General features: G+C 44.7%; 1 protein-coding gene across 1 annotated transcript in view; it reads right to left on the bottom strand.

The window, feature by feature from the left end:
• The window catches only part of LOC122186173 (CXADR like membrane protein), a 40298-nt gene that overhangs the window by 27617 nt on the left and 1808 nt on the right, over nucleotides 1-10873 (bottom strand). The gene's annotated exons all lie outside the window — the stretch shown is intronic.

Below are 10873 nucleotides of genomic sequence, written 5' to 3'. Positions count from 1 at the left end.
CTTTCTGCTTATATCAGACTGTCATAGAGGTCTTTAACTCAGCAAGGATGGAAAAGCAGTGCCAATTCCTCCTTGAACCACCTCCACCCATAGCAGAAACAGGAAATCCATCCCCCTCCCAAGGATGGAAGGTGTTCCTGTGCCAAAGTCACCACACAAGTGCTTTCAGTGGAGAGCTTTCCCACCCTGCTGCTACACACTGCCAGAATTTGGGGATTTACAGCAAACATCCTGGGCTCCATCAAGGGCTTATGAAACCCAAAACCACAAGATATACATCTAGAGCTTAAAGGGCTGCAGCATACCCAAAAAACACTGCACTGGAACAAAGGAAACTGCAGCTATTGGAGTTGCTCTTTCAGGGATCAGAAGGTTTTCCATGCACATGGTTGCACAATAGGAAGTACTGGGAGCTCTGAGGACGGGGATGAAAAGAAGAGCAAGAACCAGAAAGAAAATGCAATGCACATAGTCTTGCACCACACAGTATGGGAGATGCTGCAATTCTGCTCTGCATGCAGGAAGACAGGCAGACAACTTGACTCTGCCCAGCACAGCCACTAGGAAGTCACAGCTTGTAAGTACAAAATACAATCACTGAAGCAGCAAACTCTTTTTTAATTGTTCATTTAATACATATCTGAGCTGGGGAAGGGTGTGCTGCACACCAGCATTGTTTTCTTTAAAACAAAGCATGAGTTTTTATCAGCGCTTTGGTTTCTGAAGACAAAGAACAGATGGCCTCTTATTTCAGAGGCAGCAAAAGGACATTCCGTGCCTTCAGGAGCCCTCAGAAGAGCACTGATATGAGAGAAAAATAGGAAGTGCCAATATTGCCTTGCTGGTTGCAGAATCCTTCCACATGTACAAGTAACAAACCCCTCTCCCCACCTTTTTGCCTGTGGATGCCTTAAGAGAAGGGGAGGGACAAAGAAGGAAAGAATGCCAATTTAAGCTGGATTTTCATTTCTTTTAAAAACTTGTACACAGGTTGTTCCAGGAACAGAAAAAAAAAACAAAAAAACAAAAAACCACAAGTGAGAATATACCTGGAGAACTGCATTTATTATTTCCTAGATTTTAATGTCTCTAAAAGAAAAGCACTGATTAAACTCAATGGATAATTTGGAAAACATCCAGGCACCGCACTTTCAGAACAGTTTTTGCAGATGACCTCTGACAGAGCCTAACAGGTAAAGCCTTACAGGAGCCCTGTGCACTTGGCAGCACTGTATGGGACCTGGCAGCCTTCAGGTGCAGCACAGGTCTGCTCTGTCCTACCACAAATTACCCATTGGCTAAGTCAGCATTAAATAAAAGCACCAAGAGCTCGGTAGAGAAGAGAAACATCACAGATATTCAAACTAGATATAATTAAGTTAATAATATAGATGATCTTGGTAACAATTTGATGGGATTTTTCACCTTGAGGTCTTCAAATCAAACCCGGCTACCTTTCTGGAGAAGATTTCAGTCAAGTCCTTAAGATGAACATGAGGATCAAGAGCACATTCTCCATCCTCCAGTATAATCGAGTAGTTTTCAGTGCTGCTCTCAATTTCCTTCTACCCAAACTCTGAAAAGGGACTGATTTCTCTCTTCAAGATCACTCGAAGACCCTCTGTCACTGTGCGTAGATGAGTACATATCAATCTCATCACTTTCTTCAATCTTTAGCAAAGTAAAGCTTGCTAACAGAAGCTGCTTTGAGATCTGGCCAAAACCAAACCTGATTTAAAGAAGCCCCTCAGTGAGCACCCTCAGAGCCTCAACTAGTTTTTCAGATGCTCTCTGAGCATCTTGGGTTCCTAGCTTCCCTTGTCATTGTATGAATTACGACGTAGAATTACCTTGTGTAGGTTTCACACAAGCAGATGTGAACCTGGCGCCTGGTGTCAGACAGCAAGCAGGAAGAAAACTAAGTTTAAGACATCCTGGCTTGCTGTGCAAGCTTTCAAGTGTGCAGTGTTGTAGCAACAGTGCAAACAAGCAAGGAAATGGCCCCTGTGACAGAGCACTTACAACCAAGAAAATATCCTGAATACTTGCATCTGGTACAGTAAGGTTTGTTCCATTCACGTTTTGATTTTGGCTTCTGTCCTTTGTCCTGGTGACTTCACAGAAGAGAAAACATGGGGTAAGGAAAGATGCTTGCTGACAAGTTAAAAAAAAAAATGCCTCCATTGCATTCAGTGCCTTTTTCTAATGGGTATATATTCATCACCATCCCACAGTGGAAACAACATGCCCAGGGCATTACTAAATAAGAAAAAGATGGGAGCTCAATTGGAGGAAAAAGAATTGTGCAATGCAGGATCATTAACTCCAGAGCAGAGGGGCTCAGCTTTGTACATTGGTTGTACCAGGTCACATTGGGCCTGAATTAACAAGCAGCTGCAGAATTGTCTCCCTAGTTTACTCAAGGGGTAGCCTTGGGCTAAATGGAAACAGCTTTAACAAAGCCAGATGCACTGGGATGCATTTGCCACACTGAGTGACAATGATGGGGAATCTCTTGAACTGCAGCTTCATCCTCACTCATTAAACCAGTGCCTGATGCGTCTTAACAGGCTATCACTCCAGACTTCTGCAGCACCATTTCTACAGTGACTTCAAAGTGTTTTACATCTCACAAGGGAAAGTTTGCTTCATTTGTTGGCTCACAAAGGAGCACACAGCAGCTGGAGCCAACATTTTCAAATGCACCCCAAAATCCCAACACCTAACGTAGTTGATGTGACCACATCAAGTTCATGAGACTCTGCATTTCTATCTGCACCAGTCCTGGCCCTTTATAAGCAGTTTACCACTTGAAACAGAGACACTCAAAGCTAAAAGGCACTTAAAAATGGAGCCTGCAATTTCTTAAATCGCAGTTACTGGCAAAACCAGCAATGGAATCTAGACATCCTGAATGCTGCTCTCACCAGACAGCACTCCCTATTACTTAAAATTCCCCTTTGGAAAAGAAATGAGAAAAAAAATACAGCATTTGTTAAAACAAAAGCTATGCTTTGTCTTACAAAAATCCCCATTGTTTCCAAGCAAGAGCTGGAAACAATGGAAAGAGAGAGGTTTTGCCCACAGCACAGACCACATCAGAGCATGACAAAGCAGTACTGTGGAAACATCAATCCAGATCAGATGGATGTGGGAAAACGGCTCCTTATGAGAAATGCTGGGATTCTGAGGCACTGGTACTGAGCATTCCAGTGGGACACAGCAGCCAGAGCTGCAAGGGATGCCTGCTGCAATACAGACCTACAACCACAGATGCACAGTGCCACAACACCTTCAGAACTAACACAAAAGTTGAACTGGGAGAAAGGTCTTTTATTGCCCACACAGCTAAAAGTCACCAAATATTTAAGATTTATACTGTTCCTACAATAAGCTGGGGCCAGCCTCCATCTGCCACTGCCATTGGAAATAGCAGCAGTCAACTTTGGCCTTAAGGCACGAGCCCTGAGGAATCCTGCTTCCTCATGGGTCATTCCACTGCCTCCCTGCGGCCTTCCAGTCCCAGGGGCTTTCTGAAGGGTGTAACAACTCACAGCTTTTTACCACTGCACCAAAATCTTCACAGCAAGTTACCCAAAAAGCAGCAGGGTCCCAGCAGCAGACGTTTCCCATTTTGAGCACAAAAAAAAAAGTTGGCTTTCCATCAGCAGTCCTTCTGTGTGCTCATAGTTTATGACCCGCAGAGCATTAGACAGACATTTGCTGAAACTGCATATTGCTGCTGCAAAGCGAGCCCAAGCTCCAGTAAATGCCTGAAGAAAATGAAGCAATCCCCCAATATTACCCAAGAAGGCAGGATCCCAGCAGAACACCCTGCCAGACACTGGCCTGGAGCCTCACTTCATCAGATTTGCTCTGGAATTACCCTACTGGAACGAGATTTCCAAATCTGGCATTGCACCTTTTACTGCAGAGGTTTGATAAGCCATCTTTTGTTCGGAAGGAAGACCTGATGTTGGAGAACGTGGTTTTTTCCTCTTGTCCCTGGAATTGTGATTGGAAATAATTGGAAGTGTCACTGGAAGTAATCAGAAGTGACAGTCCCTGGGCTATAAGGCTTTTGCTTCGAGTCTAACGATCCCCCCTGCCTCCCGCAAAACAAAACCTAAATTTAAACAATGAAGTCACAAAGTGATTTGCCTTCAAGGTTGAAAACCCTTCAATTTTCTTTTCTTTTCTTTTTTTTTTTTTTTTTTGAAACAGAAAAAGAAGTGTCTGGCTATTTTAGTTCAATAGTCAAGCCCTGCTGTGTTACACCAGAGGTTCCCCCCCCCCCCCACACGCACACGAACACCCCACCCTACAGATAAAGCCTCACATCCATATTAAACACTTGTATGGCCTTTAAAATTTTATCAAGGCTTTAAAAAGCAAAAAAATAGCCTAAGCAGTCTGAGCAATGAGACTCAGCCAACATGCATCTCATAAATATTGCGAGCACTGGAAAACCACCTCGTTCTGCTGTTTTTTGCTGAGGCACACATGAGGAAGGGAACAGGGCCACTTGGTGTTTCGTGCACTGGTTCTGACGAAGTCTCTTACACTAAAGCACCTGAGCACATAATGAGACCCACCTGCTGAAAACAACCTTACAGCCTCAAAAGCCAAAGGAAGTCGTAGGCAGTGCAGTCAAAAAAGGAGAACTCTGGGATCCAGCAGTACGATTTGCCATGAGCTACAGTTGCATCCAGATTCGTAGCCACAGTGCTTCCCTAGCTGTTGCTTTTTGATTCACCTTCAGGCACTCCAGCAGAACACACCACTCACAGGCAAACCCACTGACTGCATGCTGCTTGTTTTGCAGTTCCCACACTACTGCTCCTAACTGCAGCAGCACAGGGAGCAGCTCTGTTCTGGAGTGCTGCTGTGCACGTGCTTTGTGAGACTTAAAGATGTGCCCCTTCACCAAAAGCCACAGTTAGTGACAGGGGGACACCAGGCCTTCATCTAGTAAAGCTGGTTCCACATTCCCTACCAAGCAGCTCCATGCAAAGGAACAGCTTAATGAGCTGTAACTGCTCCACAGGTCTATGATAAATAGCAAGACGAGATCATTCTACACTTGGGAGAAGGTAAACTCATTCATGAACTGAACACATGCAGCTCAATTTCTTTTGTGAGGGCTCCTCTGGTAACATTCATACTATGAATGGAGTTTCTCAGCATGTTGGTGCTATAAAATCCATTATCCCACTTCTTTTTAATGAAGTAGGGATAACTCAAACCTTCCCGTCTCTTAGAAGTCATCCCAATGACTGCTCAGGATACTGTTTGATAAATGATGGCTGATGGATTCAGTCGTTTGCCACTGATCACTTCTCCTTGTGTTTTAGGACACACATAAAGGAAAATAGTTTTGAATCAGAGCACAAGGGTTTAAGACACAACAATACAGCTACCTTGTCGTGTCATGCATCTGTGTCTTAGCTCCCTTCTCCATTAGAAGAGTAGGAATACTGGAAACTCCTAGGTATTCTCTACCCAATATTGGCTGGTTGGACTGAGCAATCCAGAGCTTTATGCAGGGCACTTAGCACAAAGGATGCTACACAAGCAGCAGTGCTATGGCAGACCACACGCAGCCTACTGTCACTGCCAGCAGTTGCCTCTAACTGTGCACGCTCCATTTCAAAAGACTGTTTCCAGGAGAACAGCCTCCTTTCTGCAAATGCATATTATAAGCACAACAAAATTCTCACTGACCTTTTCCTACCACAGGCAATTAAACTGCAGGCACTAAGCTGAACTTTCACCTTTCCACCTAGTCAGTCAGGAACAAGTCACACTGAAGCTTCGCACTCATTTTGCAGCCACTAAAATGGGGATGTCAGATACACAGAAGAAAAGCCAGGCTGAAAATACCCTCTGTAATGTATATTGATTCTCGAAGGACAGTAATTCCAACATCATGGAACTGCCTGGCCCATTAAGAGAAAAAAACCACAAATGTAATTAGAACCAATGCAATGATAAAGGAACAGGAAAAAACTTGTCATGACTGTTTCATGTTGTTCATCATCTTCAATGCATTTCACAACTGCTCAGTCCTCTTTGCAACTTAGAAAACGTAGGTTTTCCTAATTAGTCACATGGAAAACTGAGACAACATGGAGAAGGACTTCAGAAAAGCCAGCAGTGGTTACATTGAGGCAGGGCAGCTTCCATCCTACTCACAATTCCTGACTGTTCTTTCCAGTACCCAGTGAGCTTCTGGAAAAGAGGACCAGCTCTATCTTGAGTGCTAATCCACAGATGGAGCGCTATTGCCAACACTTTCCTTCTCTGTACTCTACTTTTTACATTGTACCATGTAAAAAGCATGTCTTAGGCAGGGTCTGAAGCTTTGGCTGGAGATGTAGGCTGTTGGTAGCAGCCTTTTCATTCCACTCAAGCATACTGAAGTAGAAAACTGAAGGATCCTCCTTCCCCCTCTTGACTTCCCATCACTTGCCACATTTGCCATTGCTGAGCTTCCTGCTCTTCTCCATTTCCTCATCTTCCACTACCCTGTGCTCTCAGTGTCTATTCACAGACCTCAATGACCTGACTTCACCCTTGGCTTTTTGCTGGGCTGCTTCTGTAAAATAACCATTTCTAAAAACAGACGAAGAAACAGCTTGAGGAAAAAAGGAGACCCATTCATCTTTCAGACAAGGCACGGCCAAGTTCCCACTGCACCCAAAGCAGCCTCTGTTTTGTAACACATTGGTGCAAGGAATATGCACAACATTACATCCCCAAGAGCCAAGTTTTCTTTGCACACGTATAGAACTCAGGTCTGCACTGTGCAACATACACAAACCGTGGCTAAGAGAGGGGAGTGCTTTAGCTGGAAACCAGAAGCATCCTTGGACTAAAGCTTTGGGAGCAATTTCTGCAGGGAAGAGGCACAGAAAGCAGTTTGTAACACCTCTCTTCATTGCTACTAAACACACACATTCTGCATCACATAACAATCGGTTTCCACACAAAGCAGGGTTTTGCAAATACACACTGTGCTTTGTTGGAGTGACTGTTTACATTTCTTTTCAGGCAGTTCCTAAGAACTCAATCAAATCTCAGGCTGCAAACCTGTTAAGTTCACCATAAAGTCCTGTGTTTGCCTTGAGGAAGACAGGGGCATCTGTTGTGATCCAGAGGATAAACATCAGGGTCTCTCTCCAAGCCAGTTGTGCAATGACAGGCATTGCTGGGAAGCCTGCTCTGCTGTTACACAAAACGTCCCTCTGAAGTGGCCCCAAGTGCCCCACAGAAACAGACCACTAATTCTGTTTAAACAGGGCCTGCTGTGGGCACAGTGACCAAACACCAATTGTTTCACATGGGAAATTCAGAAAGCTTGCCTCCCCTCAGCAACACTGTCTCTCATGATTAAGAGATCAGACTTCAGTATTTCAACCCTAACTTGGCTTTCCCCCACTCCAGAGGTTTACCCTTTTTCTTTTTATGGTAAAACAGAAAAATAGGGATAAAACCAGGCCTCAAAGTAAAGCTGTTTTCTAAATGCTAGAAATCCAAACACTTTCATGTAAAACACAGCACTGCTGGGGACAGAGAGGACATTCTTATTGAGTGCTCTGGTAGGAAATGTGATGCAAACCCACCCTGGCTTTAAAAGAATTTGCATCCCACAAGAAGCGTTAACTCTGATATCCCATCAAATAGCAGCTCACTCAATTCTGTCTTGCCTCCTTGAATTCCCCCTGGGGCAGCAAATGGACACACATCTTCTCTTTGCTCCCTTTCCCTAGGGTTTGTTAAAGAAGGGAGCTCTTGGCCTTGTCCTGGAGCTAAATTCACACCTCCCAACAGCTCTTGCATCCAGTTGCTGTTTTGTTGACTGCTGAAAAAAAAATGAGCTCTTGCAATTACCAGCTGTTATGAAGTCGACTTTGGAAGAACAACCTCCTCTTAGGCTTGATGCACCAAGAGTGATCACCTGCATTCCTTCATAACCCAATGAAAGAAAAGATGAAATCCAACGGCAGAATCCTGTACAGAAGCCTTATTCACAGCCACAGATTTATGTTTTCCTATTCCAATCCCAAGCTTGGAATTAAGTGCTGTTAAAACATGGGACAAAATCCTCGCCCCACCTGAATACCCCCATGAAACAAACAGATAAAGCCAACAGAAAGAGCCATGAGAAAACCAGGAGGTTGCAAATGTATCCTATATCCATAACCTCAGAAATTTGGGAAGTACCCAGAGCAGCAGCAGAAATAAGACCCATCAGTTTAATATTCCATTTGCTTAAAACATCTCCCTTGCTTTTTACTAGTTCAGGCAGAAGCAGTCTATTAAAAAGTTCAGTAACCCCGCTAGAAGCAGGAGTGCTGGTTTTTTGTTTGTTTGTTTAAGCAGTGCAGTGGTTCTTGGCTTTTCTGGAACATATTGCAGTTTTCAGGAGAAAGGCTTTAAGGAAGCATGACAGGGCACCATTCAGGATGCCTGCGCTCTTAAAGCAGGAGGGGAAGCAAGTCTCAGAAGTCTGAGAGTCAAGGTAGAAAAGCACAGCCCCAGGCTGACCTGCCACTGCCAAATGCTGCAGAGCTGCTCCCATTTCAGCAAGGATTTTCAGGCTAGAAGTCTGGTGGATACCTAGGCAAATGCATGCTGTCAGACCCAATTGCTCATGCCAACAGCACTACAGGGATTTGCACCATAACCTTTCCCAGCACAGTGAGACGATCAAGTCTTGGTGTTCAGTGCAGCAACTGTGCACCTCTGGGACAGCCCTGTAAGAGAGTCACTGACCTTAAAGCTGGGAGAACAGAGCTCAGCTACACCTGCACAGAAGGCAGTTCTGCCATTACAGCTGCATCCACTTCAGCAGAATCACTCCTGTGTAATACACCAGTTCCTACCCATTGAGCACACCATATCATAAGCCAGACTAAGTGCACAGAGCTACCAGCTGCACCCCATCCATCAGCCTCAGTGTGGTACATACAATTCCCTGTACCATCAGTCACTAAATCCTACTCATCTTTTCCCAAAGATGCCACGTAGAGAGGGAGCAAAGCCTTGGTTCCCAAGGCATCTATCTGTGCTATATCACAGAGGGTTGACTTCCTTACATCCTAATGGCTAGTCAGCTTTAGGGAAACCATGAAGACAGCCCCTTTGCAGATACTGAGCCTGAAGCTAAGATACAAAAGACTCTTGGCCATTCTTTCCTGCAGGAAAACTCCTATGGACAAGAGGGAGCAATTAGGGCACTGTGGAGAGCAACCCCTGATGTTCTAATGCAAAGATCCCATCTCAGTAGCAGGACACGTGAAAGCTGAATGCCTGCATTGCTTTGGCACATCTCCTCCTTTGGATCTTGAACCCCTTGCTTTCTGAAAGGCAGAGCACATACACTAGCCAATAAGTGATACATGTAATACCAGAGTCAAAAGTAGGTGTACAGATATCACACAACTATATTTATTTTCTTATAATCAAATACATCTTTAGCAGAAGATTTGTTAAAAATACTCAAAATTGACTTGGACAGGGTGGTGGGAAAAGGCAAAGGAGATTTCTGGCTCCTCTCTGCTTCCTCCACCTTGCCCTTGTTACAGAGCTATGATTACAGTCTTGCCCAGCCCACATTTAGTAAGTCTTCATTTTTGTCATGTTTTTAAAGCCTCCTTCCAACTCTTTGTCTCCTTTTCCCTGTCTCCTCACACAGCTGCCTACTTACCCTGTAGGTAAACAGTACCAAAGGCAAGGACCATATATATACTATCAATAAGAATGTTCTGAACCAGCAACTTTCCTTTGAGGCTTCCTTGGCTTCAAACTCCTATTCTCCACAATTCTTCACTTCAACAGTGACCAAAAGCACACGCTCAGTGATACTTGTACACCTTTCCACTACTTTCTCAGGTTAGCAAAGGAGACACCTATCTCCTTGCTTTCTCCCAGGCACAAGCCAGGAACACAAACAGCAATACTTCATGTTCCCTAAAATATGCTTCCATTATCAGTAAATGAAGCTGGATCCAAAGCTGGATGACCAAGTTGCCCGTTGACAACACAAATACAACAAGGGTAAATCACAGGGCAGTTCAGCACTAACAAAGCACCAGGAAATGAGGCATTCCTGGTTTGGCTGTGAGCTTTGGGAAGCTGCTCATCCTTCCCTTGCCACAGCTGGAACAACAACTAGAGAAACTGAGGAACTCAGATATTTGCTTAGATGCAAAAGCTCTTCAAGGAATGGCTTGTCTTCTCTGCTGGGCTTCTGCCTTGTAAGCATTACAGAGATCCCAAAAAAGGAAGAATGGTTAAAGGCCATTGTGTCCCCTGGATAAAACCAGCAGCAGTCATACAAAAGAGAGTTACTCTATCACTACAACACTCATCCTGTGGCAGCATCTTATCCCTCCTGCTCCAAGCCTTCAACACGTGGCCTCTATGAGAACCCACCTGCCTTCTGGATATTTAGAACTCTGGCTGGTCCATGTTTCACATCTGTGAGACTGAATGAAGGCTGTTCCCCATTGCATTTCCTCCTATCGTCCTGTCTGAAGCCTTTATTATGTGTGCACCCACACATCAGCCCATCACCCTGTGGGACTTGGCTCTTCCATGGGAATCAAAGACCTGTGCCCCATTCACACCAGTACCTGGGGCTGTGGGGGGGAGGAGGACCCAGGAATCACAGATTTGCTCAGCCACAACAGATTTCAGAGCTGTCTGCTTGTCAGCACTATGTGGTGAGCAGAATGAAGACACAAGCTCACTCATCACATCCCAGTGCCTCTGGAGATGCAGATACCCAGACTGCTTCTGAGTCAGTCCCATACGCAAGCTCCCCAACAGACCTCAGGACTGCAAACCCTTTCCCCATAGGCTGTAA

This window comes from Lagopus leucura, unplaced genomic scaffold (genome assembly GCF_019238085.1).
Source record: "Lagopus leucura isolate 7727_CA_CO unplaced genomic scaffold, USGS_WTPT01 Super-Scaffold_100034, whole genome shotgun sequence".
NCBI lineage: Eukaryota > Metazoa > Chordata > Aves > Galliformes > Phasianidae > Lagopus > Lagopus leucura.
This window is presented reverse-complemented; position numbering and strand designations above follow the sequence as displayed.